General features: G+C 45.8%; 1 long non-coding RNA gene across 4 annotated transcripts in view; it reads left to right on the forward strand.

Annotated features, from left to right (window-relative positions):
- The first annotated feature begins 878 nt into the window (after positions 1–878).
- Positions 879–12,655, forward strand: part of LOC141213275 (uncharacterized) — a 418,496-nt gene continuing 406,719 nt past the window's right edge. For all 4 annotated transcript variants that reach the window (XR_012282790.1, XR_012282789.1, XR_012282787.1 and 1 more), the window contains exons 1-2: positions 879–1,044; positions 3,634–3,731. This is a non-coding gene — a long non-coding RNA (uncharacterized lncRNA). The remainder of the gene's footprint in view (positions 1,045–3,633; positions 3,732–12,655) is intronic.

A 12,655-nucleotide genomic window follows, 5' to 3' on the forward strand; every position in this document is an offset into this window, starting at 1 on the left:
ATAGGCAGCAATTGCTCATTTTTAACTCCTCTTTAGCTCATAATGTGGAGTAACATTGTGTGGATCAGACACACAAAAACTCTGTTCAAAGGTCGGCTTAGGGTTTACTTCATGTACACACAAATTGCCAAAGGCAAATAGAGATCCCTTAATAAAGACCGAAATATAAAACATAACTTTTATTTTGATTATTAGATATAATAACGGAAAAGATAACACACACTTAAAATCACACAGTACTGGATGTTTCTGATAATTCAGCGCTGGGTTCTATGAGCCATAACTATTAAAGTGCTTGTGCTTCTGTTATGGCAGTTGTGTATCGAGGGCTTATTTGTCTAATATATTATTCTTCAGAATAAATCACCACCAATAGTGAGTCCTCAATATAATCCTACTCGGTATACACTATTCACTTTATTATGAGGGCTTATTTATCAGGAAATTGGATAAAAGGGATTATGCTATACGTAGCAAGAGAAAACTGCTTCTATGTACAACTACACTGGTCATCCCGGTGTTCAGCCGTCTCTCCAGTCTCTATATATAGAAAACTATTTGGATCACAATAGATATCTTTTCATATCCAAATGAGCCTTATTCGGCAATATTTGGTTTCATTCATTAGTGGGCAGTGAGGTAAATGCTTCTACTGCCGCCCTTGTATCTCATCTATTAGACTTATGAGCTGTAGCACTTATTTATCATTGTAGTCAGGCTCGGTCTGGCCTGGCGGGGCGCCGGGAAATTTCCCGGTGGGCCCCGGGCCCCTTGCAGAGGGAACAGGAGAATAAAAAAAAAAAAAAAAAAAAAGTGGTCGTGGACCCTTTAAGGGCGCACGCAAGCACTTTCACCGACGCGATGCCCAGTACAGTAGCGGGAGGGGCCTGGGAGCAGGAGAGCAGGGCAGGGGCTGCACTGCAGCGTCACACTCAGCAGACAGGGCCGTACGTCTGCTAAAAGTGACGTCACAGCGCGCCCTGCACTGCAGTCTCCCGCATTAGGGGCGCGTCTGTACACTGTATGGGCTGGAGACAAGCCAAGGTACTGTAATATTTGTGTGTTTGTATGGATTTTTATGTATATGCTGCCTGCATGTGTGTGTGTACAGTGTGTGTATATGCCTGTGTGTGTATATGCCTGCGTGTGTACAGTGTGTGTATATGCCTGTGTGTACAGTGTGTGTATATGCCTGTGTGTGTACAGTGTGTGTGTACAGTGTGTGTATATGCCTGTGTGTGTACAGTGTGTATATGCCTGTGTGTGTATATGCCTGTGTGTGTGTACAGTGTGTGTATATGCCTGTGTGTGTATATGCCTGTGTGTGTACAGTGTGTGTATATGCCTGTGTGTGTACAGTGTGTATATGCCTGTGTGTACAGTGTGTGTATATGCCTGTGTGTGTATATGCCTGTGTGTGTGTACAGTGTGTGTATATGCCTGTGTGTGTGTACAGTGTGTGTATATGCTTGTGTGTATATGCCTGTGTGTGTACAGTGTGTGTATATGCCTGTGTGTATATGCCTGTGTGTGTACAGTGTGTGTATATGCCTGTGTGTGTACAGTGTGTGTGTACAGTGTGTGTATATGCCTCTGTGTGTACAGTGTGTGTATATGCCTGTGTGTGTACAGTGTGTGTATATGCCTGTGTGTGTGTACATTGTGTGTATATGCCTGTGCGTTTGTGTATATGCCTGTGTGTGTACAGTGTGCGTATATGCTTGTGTGTGTGTATATGCCTGTGTGTGTACAGTGTGTGTATATGCCTGTGTGTATATGCCTGTGTGTGTGTACAGTGTGTGTATATGCCTGTGTGTGTGTACAGTGTGTGTATATGCCTGTGTGTGTGTACAGTGTGTGTATATGCCTGTGCGTTTGTGTATATGCCTGTGCGTGCGTGTGTGTGTGTATATGCCTGTGTGTATATATGCCTGTATGTGTGTGTGTGTGTGTATATGCCTGTGTGCGTGTGCGTATGTGTGTATATGCCTGTATGTGTACATTGTGTATGCCTGTGTGTATATGTGTCTTCACACGTGTGTGTGTGCTTCCCTGCGTGTCTGCATTTTTGTGTGTGATTGTCTGAGTGTGTCTGTGCATTTCTGTGTGTGCTTGCCTGTGTGTGTACTTGTCCCCATTTCTGTGAGTATGTGTATCTGCGTGTGTATATTAGGGCTCTTTCACATGTCCTGATATTTACGGGACTGGAGATATCCGTGTCCACCTGTGTGTCATCCAAGTGACACATACTGGCGCTTGGGAATCAGTGTACAGTTAGCGCTGTTCCCAAGAGCCGGGTGCTGAGCGCTGCCCTCATCATAGATCCCTGCAGGCGCTGTGATCAGCAGCAGCGGGGTCAATGATGAGAGTAGTAGTCTACTCCCACTGTGTCCGTGTCCAACTGTAAAAATAAGAATAAAATAAAAAAATCCTTATACTCACCTCTCCTAAGTGTCACCTGCTGTAATCCGTGCGAGCGCTCACGCCAAGGAGAATGACTTCTGCAGCGAGCTTGCTCCAGAGCTGCGCTTAGTGAATCACAGGGCACCGCTTGTTGAGCGCAGCTCCGGAGCCCACTCGCTGCAGGAGACATTCTCCTCGGCGTGAGCGCTCGCACGGATTACAGCGGGTGACACTTAGTAGAGGTTAGTATAAGGATTTTTTTATTTTACTCTTTTTACAGTTGGACACAGCGGGTATAGACTATTACTCTCATCATTGACCCTGGGGTGCTGATCGCAGAGCCGGCAGGGATCTATGATGAGGGCAGCGCTCAGCGCTCTTCCCAAGCACCGGGTGCTAACTGTCATCAGTGTGCGGGACATTTTGCGGTCTGGACATCAGGTAAAAAACAGACATGTCAGCGTGTTTTGCCCACGGACACCACATGGTCTGTGTAAAGTGGAAACACACTGACATGTGCACATACGCATTCATGTGAATGGGTCTACGTGTGTCAGTGTCTCTGGTACGTGTGGAAACGGTCACCGCATGTACTGACGTGTGAAAGAGCCCTTAGTATGTGTCCGTGTGCGCTTGTTTTCGTGTGTGTAAGCGTGCTTCTGCATGTCTGTGTGCTCTTCCGAAGATTTATTATATTTGGAGAGAGATGGGAGAGAAATTCTAGGAGACAGAATGGGGAGATGTGTGAAGAAACAGTATGGTGAACTAGGGGAGGGGTGGGAATGGGTGCGGGAACAGAATGGGGAAGGGATGTATAAGACAGTATGGAGAGTGGGGGAATAGTGTGAGGAGACAGTATGGAGGGAGAAAAGTGTGAGGTGACACAGCACAGAGACTAGGTAGTGTGGGGGAAGGTATAGAGATGCGGCAGTATGGGGGGAACAGTGTGAGGGCACAGCAAGGAGGGAACAGTATGCTGAGGAGGGGGGAGTGTGATGAAGGGGCACAGTATAGAGACTGGGCAGTATAGGGGGGACACCGTGTGAGAGGACAATGTGAAGAGGGGGCCCAGTATGGTAAGGAGGGGGCAGTGTGGAGAGCAGGTACCATAAGAGGGGTAGAGTGTATGTCATGTTTTGTGCAGGGAGCATTGTAAGAGTTAGGTTTATTCAGGGGCTCAGTGTAGATATTTTTATTCGGGAGCATTATAATGACACTGCTATCTTTAAGGGCATCGTGTCGGGATGTGCTGCAGAAGACCGGAGAAGATGGAAGTCTGCAGAGACGAGCTGTGGATGAGAAAAGTCATCATGGAGACTGGACAAGAGGTAAGATACCTGGATGTAAATGTTCATTTGTGATCCTGCCTGTGTCTCATCAGTACTGTGGTTCCTGTATGGTCCACAGTCTGATGATGACTGATAACAACTCCCAGTATCTCTATTGTTAATTACATACTGGGAGTTGTAGGTTTATGCGATACAAAGATATATGGGGCTGACCTGACATTACAAATGATGGTGGTTCAGATGATGTATTCTTGTACTAATGTGTTTGTGCGCGTCTGTGTGTTTGTATGTGTCTACGTATCTGGAATAATTTGTATTTTTGTAAGATGCGTGTATGTAAGAGTCCATTGTGGTGTGTAATAACATTCATATGCTTGGGGCACCTTTACTAAATCTATTAGGACTTGCTCACATGTGTTAGGGAATTCCATTTGTCTTTCCACATTTAGGAACAGACAAGTGAAATTTGCTAACCTTGTCATAACCATAGGGTTGTACTTGTATGGAGCGGGTTCAGGAGCTGAGCCTGCTCCATACCAGGCGGATGTCGGCTGTGTTACATAGCCGGCGTCTGCCTGTAACAGCAGTGATCAGAGTTCGCCTTGATTGCTGCTGTTCTGAGTATTTAAGTGCCCTTGTCAATCACTGACAGCGGCATTTAGATAGCACGATGGCCGGTGCATGCAGTCACCTGCTCCCTTCAGCCCCCTGTGACGCAGTTGCAGGTTGCTGGTGGGTTGCCAGTAGTGCTGAGTGAGCGTGGTCGGACAAGGTGTTATCTCAGCATGTTCGGGTGTTATCTGAGTATCTTGTAGTGCTCTGCTAATATGCTCGAGTCCCTGCGGTAACATGTTTTGCGGCGGTAGACAGAAGCAACACATGCAGTGATTACCTAACAAACAGGCAATTCCTGCATGTGTTGCGTCTGCCTGCAAAACATGCTACCCTGGGGACTCGAGCATATCAGCAGAACATTACAAGATACCTGGATAACACCCGAGCATGCTGGGATCACACCTTATCTGACCATGCTCGCTCAGCACTAGTTGCCAGATGCTGCTGCCATGTTAGTCGTTCAATGAAGCTCAGCCTGAGGCTGGGCTCCATGGAAGTGTCACAATCAAGGTGTCGGACGTTATTGCAGCACCCTCACTTTGTAGTTCGCGGTGACTGTAATGTCTCCCTCCTTGCACCGACCTTATAACAGGAAGCGAGTTGCGGCAGGGAGAATAAAACGTAATTTTCTCTGTGTAGCCAACGCTTTTCCATTAAGCTGTCTAACCAGGCTTTAAACCCTATTTACCTGCAGATTACCCCTATATCTGCAGATAAATAGCGTTTTTCAAGGTGACAAGTTACCATTAAAGGGACTCTGGCAGTACGGAATGACTGTTCGAACAAAGTCCTGCCGCTCAGTGCTTCACAGCGTGGCCAATCATGTAACTATAGTGCATTATAGAAAAGCATAACAAGTAATAAAACCGTTTATGGTGGGCTGTAGTGTGGGCCCCTAGAGTCAGTTCCCCTGGTGGGCCCTGGGCACCCCAGTCCGACTCTGCTCACCGCTATAATAAAACATTGTATTCCATAATTAATAACCATCAGCTTCTCACAGAGGGAGGTCGGCGAGTGGTACATACAGCGCATTGTGAAAGGATTTGGCCCCCTTGAACTTTTCTACCTTTTGCCACATTTCTGGCTTCAAACATAAAGATATAAAATTCAAATTTTTTTGGGAAGAATCAACAAGTGGGAATGAAATCTATTGGATATTTTAAACTTTTTAAAAAAAATAAGAAATGAAAAGTGGGACGAGCAATATTATTCGGCCCCTTTACTTTCAGTTCAGCAAACTCACTCCAGAAGTTCAGTGAGGATCTCTGAATGATCCAATGTTGTCCTAAATGACTGGTAACGATAACGAGAATCCACCTGTGTGTAATCAAGTCTCTGTATAAATGCACCTGCTGTGTGATAGTCTCAGGGTTCTGTTTCAAGTGCAGAGAGCATCATGAAGACCAAGGAACACACCAGGCAGGTCTGAGATACTGTTGTGGCGAAGTTCAAAGCCGGATTTGGATACAAAAAGATTTCCCAAGTTTTAAACATCTCAAGGAGCACTGTGCAAGCGATAATATTGAAATGGAAGGAGTATCAGACCAATGCAAATCTACCAAGACCCGGCCGTCCCTCTAAACCAGTTTTTCCCAAACTCCAGTCCTCACGGACCCCCACAGGTCATGTTTTCAGTATTCCCTTAGTATTGCATAGGTGATGGAAGTATCATCAAGGCATCAGGAATTCTCTCACCTGTGCAATACTATGGAAATCCTGAAAACATGACCTGTGGGGTCTGTGAGGACTGGAGTATGGGAAACACTGCTCTAAACTTTCATCTCGAACAAGGAGAAGACTGATCAGAGATGCAGCCAAAAGGCCCATGATCACTCTGGATGAACTGCAGAGATCTAGAGCTGAGGTGGGATAGTCTGTCCATAGGACAACAATCAGTTGTACACTGCACAAATCTGGGCTTTATGGAAGAATGGCAAGAAGAAAGCCATTTCTCAAAGATATCCATAAACAGTCTCGTTTGAAGTTTGCCACAAGCCACCTGGGAGACACACCAAACATGTAGAATAAGGTGCTCTGGTCAGATTAAACCAAAATCGAACTTTTTGGTCACAATGCAAAATGATCTGTTTGGCGTAAAAGCAACACAGCTCATCACCCTCAAAACACCATCCCCACTGTCGAACATGGTGGTGGCAGCATCATGGTTTGGGCCTGCTTATCTTCAGCAGGGACAGAGAAGATGGTTAAAATTGATGGGAAGATGGATGGAGCCAAATACAGGACCATTCTGGAAGAAAACCTGTTGGAGTCTGCAAAAGACCTGAGACTGGGAAGAAGATTTATCTTCCAACAAGACAATGATCCCAAACATAAAGCAAACTCTACAATGGAATGGTTAGAAAATAAACGTATCCAGGTGTTAGAATGGCCAAGTCAAAGTCCAGACCTGAATCCAATCGAGAATCAGTGGAAAGAGCTGAAAACTGCTGTTCACAAACGCCCTCCATCCAACCTCAATGAGCTCGAGCTGTTTTGCAAGGAAGAATGGGCAAGAATTTCAGCCTCTCGATGTGCAAAACTGATAGAGACATACCCCAAGCGACTTGCAGCTGAAATCGCAGCAAAAGGTGGCACTATAAAAGTATTAACTCAAGGGGGCCGAACAATATTGCACGCCCCACTTTTCAATTTGTTAAAAAAGTTTAAAATAGCAAATAAATTTCGTTCCACTTCACGATTGTGTCCCACTTGTTGTTGATTCTTCCCCAGAAAAATAGAATTTTATATCTTTACTAGATGGTGGCCCGATTCTAACGCATCGGGTATTCTAGAATATGTATGCGGCCGACCGGGCGCAATCAGCAGAACGTTGTTTAAATTTGGCGCCAAAATCGCTGATTGGTCGCGGCCGGCAACCGCGACTAATCAGCAAAACGGTGTTTAAATTTGGCGGCAATATCGGTGATTGGTCATGGGTGGCGGCCGCGACCAATCAGCGAACTGTGTTAGTGAGGACGGGAGAGCTTGTTTAAATTTGGCGATAAAATAGACCAATCAGCAGAGCGTTGTTTAAATTTTCCGGCAATCTCGCTGATTGGTCTTGGCCGGCCGGCGGCCGGGACCAATGAGCAGAGCGGTGTTTAAATTTGGCGCCAAAATCGCTGATTGGTAGCAGTCGCCGGCGGCCGCGACCAATCCGCAGAGCGTTGTTTAAGTTTGGCGCCAATCTCGCTGATTGGTCGCGGCTGTCGGCCACGACGAATCAGCACAGCGGTGTTTACATTTGCCGCCCATCTCGCTGATTGGTCGCGGCCGGCCACCGCGACCAATGAGCAGAGCGGCGTTTAAATTTGCCGCCGATATCGCTGATTGGTCGCGGTGGCCGGCTGCGATTAATCAGCACAGCGGCGTTTAAATTTGCCGCCCATCTCGCTCATTGGTCGCGGTGGCCGGCCGCGATCAATCAGCAGAGCGGCGTTTAAATTTGCCACCCATCTCGCTGATTGGTCGCGGTCGGCCACCGCGACCAATCAGCAGAGCGGCGTTTAAATTTGCAGCCCATCTCGCTGATTGGTCGCGGTGGCCGACTGCGAACAATCAGCACAGCGGCGTTTAAATTTGCCGCCCATCTCGCTGATTGGTCGCGGCCGGCCACCGCGACCAATCAGCGTCGTATTAGTGTAGGCCCGGGAGCGGCGCTGCTTGTGCGGCTCCTTCTGCTGCGAGAAGCCGGGAGATGAGCGGCTGCTCGCAGCAGAAGCATCCCGACCGGCGGCGCCGCTCCTCGGTCCTCCGTTCACACTTGCTGTCGGGAGATCAGCGGGCCGAGCCGCTGATCTTCCGACGTTAGCCGCATGGAGGTCAGCGGCGCCGGTCGGGGTAGTTGTGCTGCTAGCGCCGCTCATCTCCCCGCTGCATCGCCGCTGACCTCCGTCTGCCAGATGAGCCGCTAACGGCCGCCATCTTTTTTCAGAAATCCCGCGGCGCTGATTGGCCGCTGCCGGACCAATGAGCGACGCGGGATTTCCAGGACGGACAGACAGACAGACAGACAGACAGACGGGATAAGACAATTATATAGTAGATGTTTGAAGCCAGAAATGTGGCAAAAGGTAGAAAAGTTTAAGGGGGCCAAATCCTTTCACAATGCACTGTATAGGCGACGGCAGTACTGTGTATTTGCAGGATTCCAGGCCAGTATCTGCCACCCGCTGTATTTCCCATGTGAGAAGCTCTGATATTTTATTACAGGGAAACTGTCATCAGGTTTTTGCTATGTAATCTAAAAGCAACAAGTCGGGGCAGAGGACCTTATCTCAGCGATGTGTCACTTGCTGGTCTGCATGATAGCATTTTGATATAATCCCTCTTATCTGCTGCAGATCTAGCAGTTCCCTGAATTCACAGATTATGTAGAGACCAATGCGGGAAAGTTACCCCAAATGTTCTAGAAGTCAGCATTGGATTTTCTTCTTTCAGATCACCTCACAGACCAATGTAAGTTAAGGGACAAGTTCAGATGACTGTTTATCCCACTGTTTTTTGAAAGAAATTCGCCATTAAAACTCATGCATACAGTACAAAAAGAAATAGATGCCACAACCAGGGCCGGCTCCAGGATTTCATGGGCCCCGGGCAAAAGTCTCAGTGGGCCCCTTTCACACCTACCACGATTCATGATGCACAGAAATATAGGTATAGTACAATGCTAAAGATTTCACTGACTTCTCACATTACATGAGTGATATCTATTGTAAAGTCTACAACAGCTCAGAAACCGGCGAATCCTCCCAGCGCACAGTGCAGACAATATAGTCCTCTATACAGTATTATGGGCCCACGTAGTCCTCCATATACAGTATTATGGGCCCCACGTAGTCCTCCATATACAGTATTATGGGCACCACGTGGTCCTCCATATACAGTATTATGGGCACCACGTGGTCCTCCATATACAGTATTATGGGCACCACATGGTCCTCCATATACAGTATTATGGGCACCACATGGTCCTCCATATACAGTATTATGGGCACCACATGGTCCTCCATATACAGTATTATGGGCACCACATGGTCCTCCACACAGTATTATGGGCACCACATGGTCCTCCATACAGTATTATGGACACCACATGGTCCTCTATACAGTATTGTGGACACCACATGGTCCTCCATACAGTATTATGGACACCACATGGTCCTCTATACAGTATTATGGACACCACATGGTCCTCCATACAGTATTATGGACACCACATGGTCCTCCATATAGTATTATGGGCAGCACATGGTCCTGCATCCAGTACTATGGGCACCATATATTGCTCCATACAGAATAATGGACCGCATATAATGCTCCATACAGTATGATCCCCATATATTGCTCCATTCAGTATAATGGACCCCATATATTGCTCCATAAAGTAAAATGAGCCCCATATATTGCTCCATACATAATGGGTACCATATAATGCTCCATACAGAATAATGGAGCCCAAATATTGCTCCATACAGTATGGGCCCCATATATTGCTCCACACAGTATGGGCCCTTTATATTGCTCCATAAATAGTGGGCCCAATATATTGCTCCATAAAGAATAGGCCCCATATAATGCTCCATAGATAATGGGCCCTATATAATACTCCATACATAATGGGCCCCATATATTGTTCAATATATAATGAGCCCCATATAATACTCCATACATAATGAGCTCCATATAATACTCCTTACATAAAAAAAAAATCAAATACTCACCGCTCCTTGCTGGAAGCAGGCCTGTCTCATCAGCGTCTTCCGACTCTCTGCACTGGGACTGCTCAGCAGAGGGCGCTCTGTAGTGACGTCATCGCGCCCTCTGCCCTGAGATGTCACAGAGTAAGAAGACGCAGAAGACAGAGGAGCAGCAGAGGAACAGGGAGAGGTAAGTATTGCAAACAGTTTAAAGCACTGGGGAAGGCCCAGTGCAAGTGCCCATTCGCTGGCATCAGGCCCCGCCGACTCATGGGCCCCATAGCGCGCTGGTGTCCCAGAGGGTGAGTGGGCCCCCTGCTCGCTCAGGGCCCAGGCTCTTGCCCGGGTGGTGATGCCGGCCCTGGGTACAACACATACGGCACCCGTTTTTAACTGATCTGCTGCAATGATTATGTAGGAAACTGTATTCATTTACAATCATCCACAGAGTGAGAGAAAACAGCTACAACATTACTGAATAAACAGAAACCCTGCAAGTATAAGAAAATGATTTTATTAAAAATATTTTGCATATCAATCCAGTTTGAAAAAAAATAACTTATTAAGTATTTTTTGCAACGTAGCAGTCCACATCTGACAGACTCCTGTAACTCTGGACACAGTATAATAGTGTGGCCGCTGTTCTCTAGCAGGACCCTCTAATGATAGAAGCAGGACGGCATACTGGATCTCGCACAACGCTACCTGCATGCCATATGATTGGCTAAGTGCTCCAGCCGTATAAAGATCACTATGTATACAATATACTCCGAAAAGATGTCAGGGATTACTGTGAAGTAAAAATATTGTGGCCCCCATTGAGCAGGAATGATTAGAGATGGACAAGCTCCAGTTGGCAGACAGTCAGTGATGGCGGAGAGCTGATCATCTTTACTCGCTGCTCATTAGGAAAGTGGTCGCTTTCTGAAACCATTTGACTCTGAACTCGGCGTCAGACGGCATTATGTAAGAGGCCAATGTCTGAGTGGTTTTTGTGTCCGTTTGTCCTTCCTCTGTTCTTTCTGCCAAAAGATCCTCACCCTAAACCTAAGGATTAAAATAAAGTTGAATTGTTACTAATATTATTTTTTTAAATTTAGCACATGAATTGAATTTCATAAATTAAAAGAAAACTTTCCCTCCGATGTCCACAAAACTGAGCGCCACTACATAAGCCAAAAATAGTCTCCCCTCTCTCTCCCAGTCTGTGCAGCGGACGGGAACCATTTAAATGGGTGCAGGGCCGATTTTAGATAAAGTGGGGCCCTGGGGAAAAGTTTAAAGTGGGGTCCCAAATGCTGACATACAGCACCACACAAACATTTAGCTTGTATTTACATGTGCTGAGATCAGGCCGCTAAACGAGCGCAATCCACAATACTGAAGCCGTTCGACGCTTGTTTCCCGACCTCTTTACACCAGCTGAGGAAGAATGATGGATACAGAACAATCACTAATAGATCAATCTGTCCCCATACAGCATCATGTTATCAGCAGCACATCTGCAGGTTACACCGGCCGATGTGCTGCTGAGAACAAGGATTTTTGTTCTGGCATAAACAATCCAATTACTCGATGAATAGGCAGCATTTTGCGTGTTTAGTATAATACATGCCATAGTCCTCCATATTTTATAATGTGCCCCACAGCCCCCCATATTGTATAATGAGGTCCATAGTCCTCCATATAGTATAATACACTCCCGATAGCCCTCCATATAGTATAATGCACTCCCCATAGCCCTCCATATTGTATAATGTGCCCCACAGCCCCCCATATTGTATAATGAGGCCCATAGTCCTCCAAATAGTATAATACACTCCCGATAGCCCTCCATATAGTATAATGCACTCCCCATAACCCTCTATATAGTATAATATACTCCCCATAGTCCTCCATATTGTATAATGTGCCCCACAGCCCTCCATATTGTATAATGTGGCCCATATTCCTCCAAATAGTATAATACACTCCCCATAGCTCTCTATATAGTATAATGCACCTCATAGTTCTCCATATAGTATAATGCACCTCATAGTCCTCCATATACACTGTGTTCCAAATTATTATGCAAATAATATTTTCTCAGATTTTCCCAAATTACCTATATGAATTGCAGTCATTGTAATTTTCCAGTCAAATAACTATTAGAGTACAATTGAAAGGTTTTTGTACAAACTGCCTATGATAACAGTATATTTTGAAAAAAATAAAACACTCAAACTGCACTCAAAATGCATGTTCCAAATTATTATGCACAGCAGAGTTTTCAACCTTTTCATTTTAATAAAGAACAAAAAAATGGTCATTTTTGAAATTATAAGCATTAGCAGGTTATTACAAACTGAACTCAAACAGTTTTCAACTCAAAACTTTATTCTAGGTGATGTAATATTTACACATAGGACCCCTTGTTCGAAAGGAGCTTCTGAACTCTCTCATTCATTGAATAAGTTTGTCCCGTTTTATACCCACAGCAGCCAGAGATGCAGATGTGTTATGTGCAGCATGAGACGGGCATTATCATGCATGAAAATGATCTTGCTGCGGAATGCACGGTTCTTCTTCTTGAACCATGGCAGGAAGTACTGTTTGAGAAACTCAACATACATTATGGAGTTCATCTTTACCCCTTCAGGGATCCTAAAA

This window comes from Phyllobates terribilis, unplaced genomic scaffold (assembly GCF_046119375.1).
Source record: "Phyllobates terribilis strain yellow unplaced genomic scaffold, ASM4611937v1 Scaffold_191__1_contigs__length_3620865, whole genome shotgun sequence".
Classification (NCBI taxonomy): domain Eukaryota; kingdom Metazoa; phylum Chordata; class Amphibia; order Anura; family Dendrobatidae; genus Phyllobates; species Phyllobates terribilis.